The sequence below is a fragment of the Mirounga leonina genome, unplaced genomic scaffold (assembly GCF_011800145.1).
Source record: "Mirounga leonina isolate KUSES-001 unplaced genomic scaffold, KU_Mleo_1.0 Mir_366, whole genome shotgun sequence".
Classification (NCBI taxonomy): domain Eukaryota; kingdom Metazoa; phylum Chordata; class Mammalia; order Carnivora; family Phocidae; genus Mirounga; species Mirounga leonina.
In genome coordinates, this window is record NW_023270709.1 from 910484 (window position 1) to 923642 (window position 13159).

The following is a 13159-nucleotide window of genomic DNA, read 5'->3' on the forward strand; positions in this document are numbered from 1 at the left end:
AATAAAGAAAATCTTTAATAAAGTCTTTGGTGGTATTGTTTGTAATGGGGAGAAAAAGAAGTAACACACATATTCTCCAACAGGGAAATGGATAAATTGTGATACATTCGTAAAATATAATACCATAGAGCAGTGATGTGTTACATGCAGTGGTGGTATGACTAACATGCCAGAATGGATTAATCTCACAAAGCTAACATGAAGAGAAAAGGCAAGTCACAGAATACATATATAGTATGCAATGCTTAAGAACATTTACAGCTAAACAATGGATCATTTAGAGTTACAGAGAACATAAAGAAGTAAACTCCAAGGGTTCTGAGCAACCAGCAAGGTAGAGGTGTCCCGTTACCAGACTGGCCAGTGGCTGAGGATTCCAGGGATGAGAGGTCTGGAGAGACAGGTGGAGGCCAGGCCCTGGGAGGCTCACAGTCTTGCGGTGGCTGAGAGACCAGCCTCTGCCCAAAGTATACAAAGCTGTGAGATCTGGCCAATGGGTTAGGAGGGAGGGCTGTTTACTTCTGAAGTTACTCCACTTGTAGAGCATGGGGAGGTGAAGGTTTTAGGATAGAGGTCTTAACAAATCACCATCACTCCTGAGGGGAGTGATGTGGGGCTCAAGGATGCAGAAGGCTGGAATGTATTTCCATGCCTGAAATAAAGTTCATGTGACCCTTACCATGGCTGTAGCTCAATCTTACACCCCAAACCTGGGGCTGGCTCAGGAAGGAGAGTCCCAACACCCAGGGGAGGACTTGGACCATACAAATAAGGGTAAGAGGGGCGCCTGGGTGGCTCAGTTGGTTAAGCGACTGCCTTCGGCTCAGGTCGTGATCCTGGAGTCCCGGGATCGAGTCCCACATCGGGCTCCCTGCTCAGCGGGGGGTCTGCTTCTCCCTCTGACCCTCTTCCCTTCCCTTCCCTCTCGTACTCTCTGTCTCTCATTCTCTCTCAAATAGATAAATAAAATCTTTAAAAAAAAAAAAACAAAAACAAATAAGGGCAAGAGAATGCAGAAGAGACCTTAGGGACAAGAAAGGAAGCTGACCATTTACTAGTGGGACGAAGGATGAGTGTACGTTATGTACACTCATTAAGGGCTATGTACGTTAATGATCAAGCTATTTGAAATAATATAACTGTAGCTAATACCTAAATAGGGTTTAATATGTGCGAGGCACTGTTTAAGTTCATTTGCACACAGGGGCACCTGGGTGGCTCAGTCGTTAAGCGTCTGCCTTCAGCTCGGGTCATGATCCCAGGGTCCTGGAATCAAGCCCCGTGCTGGGCTCCCTACTCGGCGGGAAGCCTGCTTCTCCCTCTCCCACTCCCCCTGCTTGTGTTCCCTCTCTGGCTGTCTCTCTCTGCCAAATAAATAAGATTAAAAAAAAATAAAAAGTTCATTTGCACATATTTAAACCTAACTCTTTGTTAGGGTAGGTACTCTCACCTGACAAATGAGAAAACTGATAGAATGGATAAGTAACCTAGCCCATCAGTCTTGCTCCAGAATCTTGACCACTCCCCTATACTTCCTATGTGATACTGTTAACCTAGAAAAATGCAGTTACAAATAGAAGTCCTCATATATAGTACCTGGAGACACCCATTAACAAACGAAGTTTTTGAAGTTTTTTCCAAAATAAAAATGGGCAGAAATGTATATGGAAGGGTGAAATCTAAATTACAGGAAAACATAAACAACAAAAAAAATCAAGTTGCAGGGGCGCCTGGGTGGCTCAGTTGGTTATAAGCATCGCCTTAAGCTCAGGTCATGATCTTACGATCCTGGGATCAAGTCCTGCATCAGGATCCCTGCTCAGCGGGAAGACTGCTTCTCCCTCTCCCTCTGCTTGTGTTCCCTCTCTTGCTGTGTCTCTGTCAAATAAATAAATAAAATCTTTAAAAAAAATAAAAAAGGGGCGCCTGGGTGGCTCAGTCGGTAGGGCGACTGCCTTCGGCTCAGGTCATGATCCTGGAGTCCCGGGATCGAGTCCCGCATCGGGCTCCCTGCTCGGCGGGGAGTCTGCTTCTCCCTCTGACCCTTCTCCCTCTCATGCTCTCTGTCTCTCATTCTCTCTCTCTCAAATAAATAAATAAATCTTTAAAAAAAATAAAAATAAAATAAAATAAATTAAAAAGGGCGCCTGGGTGGCTCAGTTGGTTGGGCGGCTGCCTTCGGCTCAGGTCATGATCCTGGAGTCCTGGGATCAAGTCCCACATTGGGCTCCCTGCTCAGCAGGGAGTCTGCTTCTCCCTCTGACCCTCTTCCCTCTCGTGCTTTATCTCTCAAGTAAATAAATCTTAAAAAAAAATAAAAATAAAATCTTTTTAAAAAGTCAAGTTGCAGTAGAACTACATGAACAATTATCCCATATTTATTAAGTTCAAAAAGATACAAAACAGTATATATTGTTTAGGGATATATTCAGAGTAAAACTAAGGAAGGTCAGGGAATGGTAACAGCCACAATTCAGCTGGGTAGTTTCCTCTGAGTGGGAGGGATTAAAAGGGAAAGTGAATCAAAGGCAGGTTTGCTTCAGTTACTGGTTAATGTTCTAAAGCTGGGTGACAGGTGTAGCAGACAGAAAGGAATTTGAATCCAGACTACTTTCTGACCTTAAGCTAATTATCTCACATCCTGAGCTTTCCTTTTCTTGCCCCTGAAGTGAGGTAGATAGTATCAAAGTAGCAAGGTTGAGTTTTAAGGATTCCATGAAGTGAAGCACATGAAAAGCTTAGTGCAGATCTAAGCACCGCTGGCTGGGAAGATAAAACGGGATGATCCTTGAGAGCCACACACAATTACGTGCTTAGGACCTTATATCACAAACTAGTACATTCTTAGTGGTACTAATTCAGAAATCCATGGAGGAAATAGTCCAAGTCTCCTCCTACCCTCACCCCATAGTCTCAATCCTCTCCACAAAAGTAACCTTGACTGGTAACAGACTAGTTCAGTTCTTAGGAACAAGAGCCCAAGTGAGGGATTTTAAGAATCTTAATAAAGTATTACCTACTTTAATCCATGAAGTTTTAGAGAACAAGTCCCTTCTAAACAGGGCTAATCCTAAGGTTTGGGCCAAGGACTGAAGCCCAGGGAACCCTTTACTAGGGAATAGCAATGTGAGCAGCAAACTGGACTCAGTCTTCCAGCGAGTACCATCCAGAGCAATGTCAGGAAGAAAAAAATAAAACTAGCAAAGGTGATTAAGGAAAATACAGGTTGGGAAATATCTTTCCTAATTTAAGATTTATTTAAGAGAGAGCTAGCATGTGCACAGGGGAGGGGCAGAGGGAGAGAACCTGATTCCTTACTCCATCCCACAACCCTAAGGTCACGACCTGAGCTGAAATCAAGATGTTCAAGCAACTACACCACCTAGATGCCACAATCTTTGCTAATTTCAAGTGGTGGTGGGGTGCCTGCATGGTTCGGTTGGTTAAGTGTCTGACTTTCGCTCAGGTCATGATCTTGGGGTCCTGGGATGGAGCCCTACTTAGGGCTCTCTGCTCAGCCAGGAATCTGCTTGTCTCTCACTCTGCCCCTCCCCCAGCTTGTCCTCTTTTCTCAATAAAATCTTTAAAAAAAAATGAAAGTGGTGGGGACCAAGCTGGAAATGCTCAGTAGGCAGGGGGCACCTGGGTGGCTCAGTCAGTTGGGCGTCTGCCTTCAGCTTAGGTCTCAGTCTCAGGGTCCTGGGATCACCGTGGGATCAAGCCCTGGCAGGCAGGCACCCTGCTCAGCAGGAAGTCTGCTTCTCTTTCCCTCCTGCCCCCCCGGCTCATGCTGTCACTCTATCAAAATCTTAAAAAAAAAAGTTCAGTAGGCAAATATGGAAAAAATGTAATTTTTAGAAGATGACTGAGTAGGTAGGGGCAACTGGCTGACTCAGTTGATAGAGCACGGGACTCCTGATCTCAAGGTTTAAGTTCCAGCCCCACACTGGGGGGGTAGAGATTACTTAATAAAGTGGCAAAGATTAAAAAAGACTAAAAAGTAATGAGTTAATAGCACCAAACTGGTGCCAAAAGTGTTACCACTAGGAGTAGTGATGACAGGTATAGGGAAAAAAAGGCAATCTTTTGACACTGATGTCACCGAGCATAAACTGGTACAACCTTATGGAATATACTATGCATTGTTTTACATGCTTAAATCCTTTGAAATTCTACTTTTGGAAATGTATTCTACCACACTTCAGGTGGGTGCAAGTAACAGGGAGTCAGTACTGGTATACAGCATGACTAGAAACCTAAACACCCCCCTCCCAGGAACTGGATAATTTGGAAGTCTTACAGCAACGGAAATTTGTACATGTTGCTGGAAAACCACCCTTGAAATAGGGGAAGTATGAATATGCTTTTTCCCCCAATTTTTACTGTGGTGAAATACACATAAAAGTTACCAACTTAAAAAGAAGATTTATTTACTTGGCAGAGCTAGAGAAGAGAGAGCGCAAGCAGGGGGAACCACGAGGGAGGGAGAAGCAGGCTCTCCACTGAGCAGGGAGCCTGACGCCGGGCTGGACCCCAGGACCCTGGGATCATGACCTAAGCACAAGTCAGCCGTTTAACTGAGCCACGCAGGCAACCCCATCCGAACCATTTTTAAGCACACACTTCAATGGTATCAAATATTCTGTAATACTGAGCAACCATCACCACCATTTATCTCCATAATTCTTTTTTCTTGTAAAACTGAAATTCTGTATCCAAACTCCCTATTTACCCCTTTCCCCAGCCCCTAGCAACCACCATGGGTATATGCTTTTAAAATATAGACCACCTGTTTCCACTTACTTACTCTTCAAAAGGCAAACTAAGCACCTGTGTTAGTATTTCAACGCCCTAAAAACCTTTACTACTTGTTAACATCTAGTCCCTTAAAATCCTATGGCAGACCACCTAAAATCCTTAATTCTAGTGTCAACCCGGTTTTAGCTTTTTGTATACAGTTGCAAAGAGGTATAGCCGTCAGCTGTGATGTTCATTCACAGATGGTTACCTTTCACTTCCCTAAATCTTTTTGTACCATCTTGTTTTTATGGAAACCAAACTTTTATTTTGCTTTAAAATATTTTATTGGAATCTTTTGATAAAAACAGTATTTATGTTAAATAAGTCTAATTGGTCTAAAAATACTTAAGCATCTCAAAATTTCTGGGCAGTTTCTTTCCTCCAGTAAGTTGACAGCTGCTCACACAGGTTAATGCAGGAAAACTAGATGGAAGCTCCTGGGATCTGCCCAACACCAGATGGGAGATATCCTCTGCATTAACAAAACCCTGAAATTTCATAAAAAGAACATGTATTAGAACCATGCAGGCAACTGGAATTAAAACATGAACCTGGGCGGGTAGGGAAGACATGAGTAAATCAGTGATTTTCAAAGATCCTCAGAAAAATGCTCATGGTCCAAAAAGGTGATCATTACCACTTGAGGGCTGCGAGAGAAAAGGGCACTCACCATAGTAGCCAGGGAGAAAGGACGTAGCTCTTCACTTCTCATCACAGCCTGTAGGTTCAAGTGGCAGGAGCCATTACCTAGACATCACAGACATCTCTCCACAGCATTTCTCCCAGAGGGTGAATTCCAAACTTCAGCCCTTCAGCTACCAGATCGGTGCCTCATCTGAAAGGGCACCACCCTAGCTAGGCTTCCAGAATAATCATGCTAGAAAGATGAAAACAGGACAACCAATGAGAAGGACAAGCAAAGTTAAGCCCCCTCCCCACAATGGCCCTTTCTGAGACTCAAGTATCCAGTTCTCCAAATGAGTCAGAATTAATTTTTGACATCAAGACCAGCATCAGAGACTCTAGTCTGAGAAATCATCATTCCCAATTTAAGAGACCTGGATCAGGGGAGGCCATTCTGTGAAGGGATGTCATACACTGAAAGGCAACTGACCCAGTATAAGGATGTCGCAAATGAAGAGATGGAAGTGAAAGAGAGTAAAGTCGGGGGGAAAAAATCCCCTCAGAACTGCAAAAAAAAAATACCTCCACAGGGAAGCCCAGCACGTAGGGGTGTACAGAAGAAGTAGATTTAACCAGGCTTGGACAAAAACATGGGGAGTTAGAAATGATTTTTTTTTTTTTTAAAGATTTTATTTATTTATTTGAGACAGAGAGAATGAGAGAGACAGAGAGCACACGAGCGGGGGAGGGTCAGAGGGAGAAGCAGGCTCCCTGCCGAGCAGGGAGCCCGATGCGGGACTCCATCCCGAGACTCCAGGATCATGACCTGAGCCGAAGGCAGTCGCTTAACCAACTGAGCCACACAGGCGCCCCAGAAATAATTTTTTAATAGTCACAAAAGAAATGTAAACCAGAAAGCAGTCCTTGGAAAATCACCAGGTAATATACTTACATTGCTTCGCGTGTTCCTTAGGAACAGACTCCATACTGGCCCCGCGAGAGAGAGAGCCTTAAGGACAAGATGGTGAGAAGTACTGAGAACCATCTCACACCTAATACTCACCTTTATCCAACAGTAACACACCTGCGGACTCTTAAGACACCTAACGGATAAATCAAACACAGGGATTCGTGGCTAGTAAAGGTTCTCGGCCATCAAGTTCTCCCCAGCCCAGAGATCAGGAAACCCCAGCCCAGGGGAGGGAGATGTTCAGCGCGCTGCGGTGATGGCGTCAGCGAGACACTCAGAGTCACCTGGGTTCATCATTACCCCCGTCTTCCCCCAGGACCACCGCCAGCCACTCCATCTCGCACAATCCACTCACCCTCAGGGCGCTGCGGACCAGCCTGCGAGGACCAGGGGCCTGGGAAGAAACAGGGAGTCAGCAGATGCCGGGGCGACTCCAGCCGAGTTCCCCCTGCCCTGGGCTGGGTCAGTTCCAAACAGTGGCGTCATGGACGCGTCAGAAACTCTAGTCTGTAATGGTAATTCATCCCGCTCAGCCCGAGATTGCGGCCCCCTCGCCCGGCAAGACCCCGAGATACCTACACGCAGGAAGCCGTGCAATGACAGCGCAGGACGCTAGGGCCTCCCCCTAGCGTAGGGGAGGGAGCCGCAGGAGCCCCCACAGGCACTGCACCAATCCCACAGCCTGAGGCCACCAGACCAGCGCACAAAGAGAGCTACAAGGGCGGGGCCCCGGCTATTTATAGCGGCGTGGGTTTGGGGGCCTGAGGGGCATGGCTGTCTTCGTCGATGCCGTGCTCGGCCTACGGCCTCTTCCCCTTCGTTCGTCCAAACAAGAATAAACCAAGTGAAAGAGAGGCCAGGGGTGAATGTTTCAAACTCTTCCGGGCAAATATTCGGGCATATTTTGTTAATTTTGAAAAACAAAAGACAGATGACGGTTTCTCGACTGGCCGGGCAGGGCGCATGCGCAGCTGAGCTGTCTTCTTTAGTGGCCTCCCCAGGGCACGTCAGTCCCCCTCTGGAGATCTGTGGACCTCTCTCGTCCTCACCGGTGCCCGCTTGGGGTCCAGGTCCCTCCGGGAGGCTGTCACCCGCTTCGTCTAGCCAGCGAAATCTGAATTCGCAACCCATTCCAGCCTGCAGACCTGTCAGGCACATCAACTTTAATGCTGTTTTTTTTTTTTTTGACAGCTTTAAGATATAAATGACATACAATAAACAATTTAAAAAAAAAAACCACCATTTGAGGGTGCCTGGGTGGCTCAGTCGGTTAAGGGTCTGCCTTCGGCTCAGGTCGTGATCCCAGGGTCCTGGGGTCGAGTCCCGCATCTGACTCCCTGCTCTGTGGGGAGCCTGCTTCTCCCTCTGCCTCCCTCTCTCGCTCTCTCTCAATCTGTGCCTCATTAATAAAGAAATAAAATCTTTATTAAAACATAAAACACACCATTTGAAAAAATACACCATTTGATAACTTTATTTATTTTTTCCAAGTATTTTTATTTATTTTTGTGAGAGAGAGCGCGCAAGCGCGCGCGCAGGGAGCAGCGGGAGCCCAACGCGGGGCTCGATCCCACGTACTTAAGAAAAACATTCTAACCTCTTTTAAGCGTAAAGTTCAGTAGTGTTGACTGTATTCACATTGCGGTGCAACCGATCTGCAGAACTTTCTTCTCTTACATTACTGAAACACAATACCATTAAAGTACTCCATTAAGCTAAACTACTCCCAGTAAACGACACCCTTTTTCCTGTTTCGTGTCCTCTTTATGAGCAGTGCATGGCCTGGGAGTTGGCCAGAAACAGTGACCTGTGTTCAGTACACTCTAAATAGCACCCTATATCTCAGGGGGGTTGGAAGCAAAACAAATTATGGTGGTGTGGCAACATCCAGGCCCTGCTCTCCCTTTGCTAGTTTTTGCTCCCCCAGAAATCTGGTCATTTGCTCTTGGCCACTTAATCCATCAACTCATAAATTATCCCAAATCCCACCTTCCTGGACCCTTCTATACCTCCTCATTTATAAATGCATTTAATGTTTGGTGATGTATGCTGGCATCTTCATCTTTTGTGAGAAAGCCACTTACGTGAAGGGATGAGTTGGGGGTTCCAGATCATAGGAAATCAGTCTTTTTTTTTTCCTTAGTAATCTCTACACCCAACATGGGGCTCGAATTCACGACCCCGAGATCAAGAGTCGCATGCTCTATTAACTGAACCAGCCAGGTGCCCCCAAAATGTTTTAAGTTACATAATTTAGGCACAGTGAACACAGATTAAAATTTGGAAAAAGGCCATTGTGGGTGTAGGAAATATATCCTTTTACTTCTGCAATCATCTTTCACCTGACCTCCCTTGTCCCACGATTTCAGACTTCCAACAAAAAATCTCTCCCGGGGCGTCTGGGTGGCTCAGTTGTTAAGCGTCTGCCTTCAGCTCGGGTCATGATCCCAGGGTCCTGGGATCAAGCCCCGCATCGGGCTCCCTCCTCCGCGGGAAGCCTGCTTCTCCCTCTCCCACTCCCCCTGCTTGTGTTCCCTCTCTCACTGTGTCTCTCTCTGTCAAATAAATAAAAATCTTAAAAAAAAAAAAAAAAAAACTCTCCCAAGGTGTGCCTGGCTGGCTCAGTTGGTACAGCATGCAACTCTTGATCTTGGGGTACTGAGTCTGAGCCCCAAGTTGTATGTAGAGTTTAAGAACAAAAATAAATAAAAATAAAGAATAAAAACAAAAAATCTCTTCCAAGAATCCTATAGTATTCACTTATTCATTTGATACATTTCTCCGCTCCCAGGGGCTGAATCCCATCCATAGTTGATGTTGCAAAGTAACTTTGCTTTAAGTTCCAAGATGTGTGTATATGCAGGGAGCCTATGAATTCTCATATTCTTTTTAAAAATTTTTTTTAACATTTAGAGGGTTACCCCCCCCCAAAACATTTGGTGGTGCTTTTTGTTTGTTTTTAACTCTCTACACCCAACATGGGGCTCAAACTCAGGACCCTGAGATCAAGAGTTGCATACTCTTCAGGTGCCCCTGAATTCTCATATTCTGATGTTGCTCCCTAAAGAACCACTTCCCAGCCTCAGGGATTCTCTTTTTTGACCCATTAAGCTGTCCGGGGAGATTTCCCTAACCTCTATCACTGCTGCTGCATTAATCAACACTCCTAAGGTCTTTCAAGCCTTCAGGTTCCCATTCACAGCAGAAAGCCCCTTCCCACTAACTGCTGCTCCTCCAGGCACTGACAGCTTTCTCCCTCTCCCATGCCCCCTGTCCTCTAAAAATGTAATCAGGAGCAGCTTCTGATCCAATCAGTTTTCTCAATGCTGCCTGCACATTGGAAAGACTCAGGCAGCTTGAATTCTCTACAGTGCCTTAGCCCACTCCCAAAGATTCTGACTCCTAGTGGAGGCCTGGCAGTGGGTACTTTTTTAGCCTCCCCCAATGATTTTAATACACCACCAGGTTGGAGAAACATGTCTCCAATAGTGTGCAGCTATTTATTCCCTCTACTACCTGGCAGGGTGGGGGAGGGGGAAGGTAAGAAAGCCGGCAATTCGGTTGCTGCAGCAGTTAAAGTGCACTTACTGGGGTGCCTGGGTGGCTCAGTTGGTTAAGCAGCTGCCTTCGGCTCAGGTCATGATCCCAGGGTCCTGGAATCGAGCCCCGCATTGGGCTCCCTGCTCAGCAGAGGGCCTGCTTCTCCCTTTCCCTCTGCCTGCCACTCTGCCTACTTGTGCTATTTCTCTGTCAAATAAACAAATAAAAAATCTTTTTTTTTTTTTAAAGTGCACTTACTATAGCCTATGGTAGGAGGCTGTAGTATTATATAGTTCACTTATTTTGTGAGTAAAACAGGCCTTTGAATTGATCCAGGAACCAAAAGACCTTACTATATTCCTTTTCCTTTACAAGCTTTCAAGGAGGGCTTCCTCTACTTTGTCATTCCTAAAATACTGGATTTTTCCTAGAGAGTGAAGATTTATTGAAACACAGAACTTGAACTTAGTTTTTATTTTGGAGTAGTTCTTTCCAGCCTCAGTTCTGGGGAGGCAGGAGGTTGGATTCTCTCAGGCTAAGGAAAATGTTAAAGACCTTTAATCTAACTGCTAGGGCAGGAAGAACCCCCCTAGAAGGGCTTGTATGGAGGAAAGCCCATTTCCTTGATCTTCCCAGCTCTATGCTCTACTCCTTTCAGCATCTCCTTCATAATTAAATTTGATGTTACTTTAAGTTCCTATGGTTTTGAGACTGTGCCTAAAAGGTAAAGGAGGTTACTGATCATTAGAACTGGGGTAAAACCGGGCACCTGGGTGGCTCAGTCGTTAAGCGTCTGCCTTCGGCTCAGGTCATGATCCCAGGGTCCTGGGATTGAGTCCCACATCGGGCTCCCTGCTCGGCAGGAGGCCTGCTTCTCCCTCTCCCACTCCCCCTGCTTGTGTTCCTGCTCTCGCTATCTCTCTGTCAAATAAATAAATAAATCTTAAAAAAAAAAAAAAAAAAAAAACTGGGGTAAAACCGTCACTCAGAACCAGACAGGAACCCAATGTCAACAGTGTTCAGGCAGTGTGGAAAAAACCAGTATTTGTTGCTGATTCTGCCCTGGATGTAGTTGAAGTGACCACTTCTTGCCATTTGCAACGATGTGGATAGAACTGGAGAGTGCTATGCTGAGCGAAATAAGTCAATCAGAGAAAGACATGTATCATATGACCTCACTGATATGAGGAATTTTTTCTTTTTAAGATTTTATTTATTTATTTGACAGAGAGAGACACAGCGAGAGAGGGAACACAAGCAGGGGGAGTGGGAGAGGGAGAAGCAGGCTCCCCACTGAGCAGGGAGCCCGATGTGGGGCTCAATCTCAGGACCCTAGGATCATGACCTGAGTCGAAGGCAGACGCTTAACGACTGAGCCACCTAGGCGCCCCTGATATGAGGAATTCTTAATCTCAGGAAACAAACTGAGGGTTGCTGGAGTGGTGGGGGGTGGGAGGGATGGGTTGGCTGGGTGATAGACATTGGGGAGGGTATGTGCTATGGTGGGTGCTGTAAATTGTGCAAGACTGTTGAATCACAGATCTGTACCTCTGAAACAAATAATATATGTTAAAAAAAAAAAGATAGCAGGAGAGGAAAAATGAAGGGGAGTAAATCGGAGGGGGAGAGGAACCATGAGAGACGATGGACTCTGAGAAACAAAGTGAGGGTTCTAGAGTGGAGGGGGGTGGGAGGATGGGTTAGCCTGGTGACGGGTATTAAAGAGGGCACGTTCTGCATGGAGCACTGGGTGTTATACGCAAATAATGAGTCATGGAACACTACATCAAAAACTAATGATGTAATGTACGGTGATTAACATAATATAATAATAAAAAAAGATTACTGGGGTGAAGCAAAGAACCTGCTTCATTGTCATGCCTCCAAACCCTCAGACTCTCCTTCCTCCATGCCCCTGCTTGGATAACTGTAGCCAGGGTGACCATGGCTGAAGATGTTGCTTGCCTATGCCACATTTCTGCTCAAAATGATATAGAGCTTTAAAAGTGAGGTCATTCAGACAAATTGCTTTAAAGTGAGACAACCAAAACTAAGGCTAAGTAATTTGCACTTGGTCACCCAGCTGGGATTTACAGAGCTACACTGTGACTCTGCATTTCCTTTTTTGCTGCTTTACACACCCCCAATATCATTCATAACTTAAAGACTAGAAGACCCAAAGCTCAGAAGGGACAAATTAATGGCTCTGCACACATTAAAAGCGCGAGAATAAGGAATCATGAACCTCTCTCAATGCTGCCTTTGAACCCACAATAACTTCTCCCCCAATTTTTTGCAGCTCCCCCCTTCCTACTTTTACCCTAAAAAAAAAGGTGCACCCGGGGTGCCTGGGTGGCTCAGTCGTTAAGTGCCTGCCTTTGGCTCAGGTCATGATCCCAGGGTCCTGGGATCAAGCCCCGCATCAGGCTCCCTGCTCTGCGGGAAGCCTGCTTCTCCCCCTCCCACTCCCCTTGCTTGTGTTTCCTCTCTCGCTGTGTCTCCCTCTGTCAAATAAATCAGTAAAATCTTTTAAAAAAAGAAAAAAAAGGTGAATCAACAAAAATGGGCACCTGGAATTTTGTTTTCTAGCACAGATGTCATTTACAACCTACAATTAAGTCCCAACATAAACAGCCAAAGTCATGGCTCCTCAGAGTGCACGTCTCCTCCCTTTCACCGCTCTATGGAATTCAGATATTCCAAGAGTCCATTACCCCCCTCAAATAAAAACAGACTAATTTTTAACATTTTATTTTTCATCATGAAGTATAGAAATTATAAAAAAACCAAACCAACCAACCAAAAACGACATTCCATTACTTCCGGGGTTTACATAGCAAAATTGGACAGAGGGTGGCAGTGTTTACTCATTTTACAGAGGCGGGGGGGAAAAAAAAAAAAAGACCGTACCAATTACTTTAAATGCAAAAATTCTAATGAACAAACTGGTATACCACAAAGAAATTTAAGACAAATACTATCAGGTTACAACCTAACTTTAGAATGAACTGAAATAGTAGAAAACTGAAGGTAGGAAAAAAACCCAGTGCAATAGCAAGGTTCTCAGATCACTTCGACTTGAAAAGAAACATGGGGGGAAAAAAAAAGAAAAGAAAAGAAAAGAAACATGGAGCAACGAAGGTAAGGACCCTAATCCACCTCCTCAATGGTGGGGCCGGACCCAGAGCCCCCTTTGGGGGCCTGAGCCCCAAAGCCTCCGGCCCC

The 13159-nt window shown here is 45.4% G+C and overlaps 1 long non-coding RNA gene and 2 other non-coding genes across 3 annotated transcripts; all 3 read right to left on the reverse strand.

Annotated features, from left to right (window-relative positions):
- Nucleotides 1–5060: 5060 nt before the first annotated feature.
- On the reverse strand, nt 5061–7115 carry LOC118027321. The gene is made up of 5 exons (XR_004683793.1): nt 6974–7115; nt 6750–6788; nt 6488–6527; nt 5471–5677; nt 5061–5288 (listed from the first exon to the last, which is right to left on the reverse strand). It is a non-coding gene; the product is annotated as an uncharacterized LOC118027321 (long non-coding RNA).
- On the reverse strand, nt 5780–5846 carry LOC117997565. The gene has a single exon (XR_004675863.1). It is a non-coding gene; the product is annotated as a small nucleolar RNA SNORD52 (small nucleolar RNA).
- LOC117997566 lies at nt 6633–6695 on the reverse strand. The gene has a single exon (XR_004675864.1). It is a non-coding gene; the product is annotated as a small nucleolar RNA SNORD48 (small nucleolar RNA).
- Nucleotides 7116–13159: the final 6044 nt, after the last annotated feature.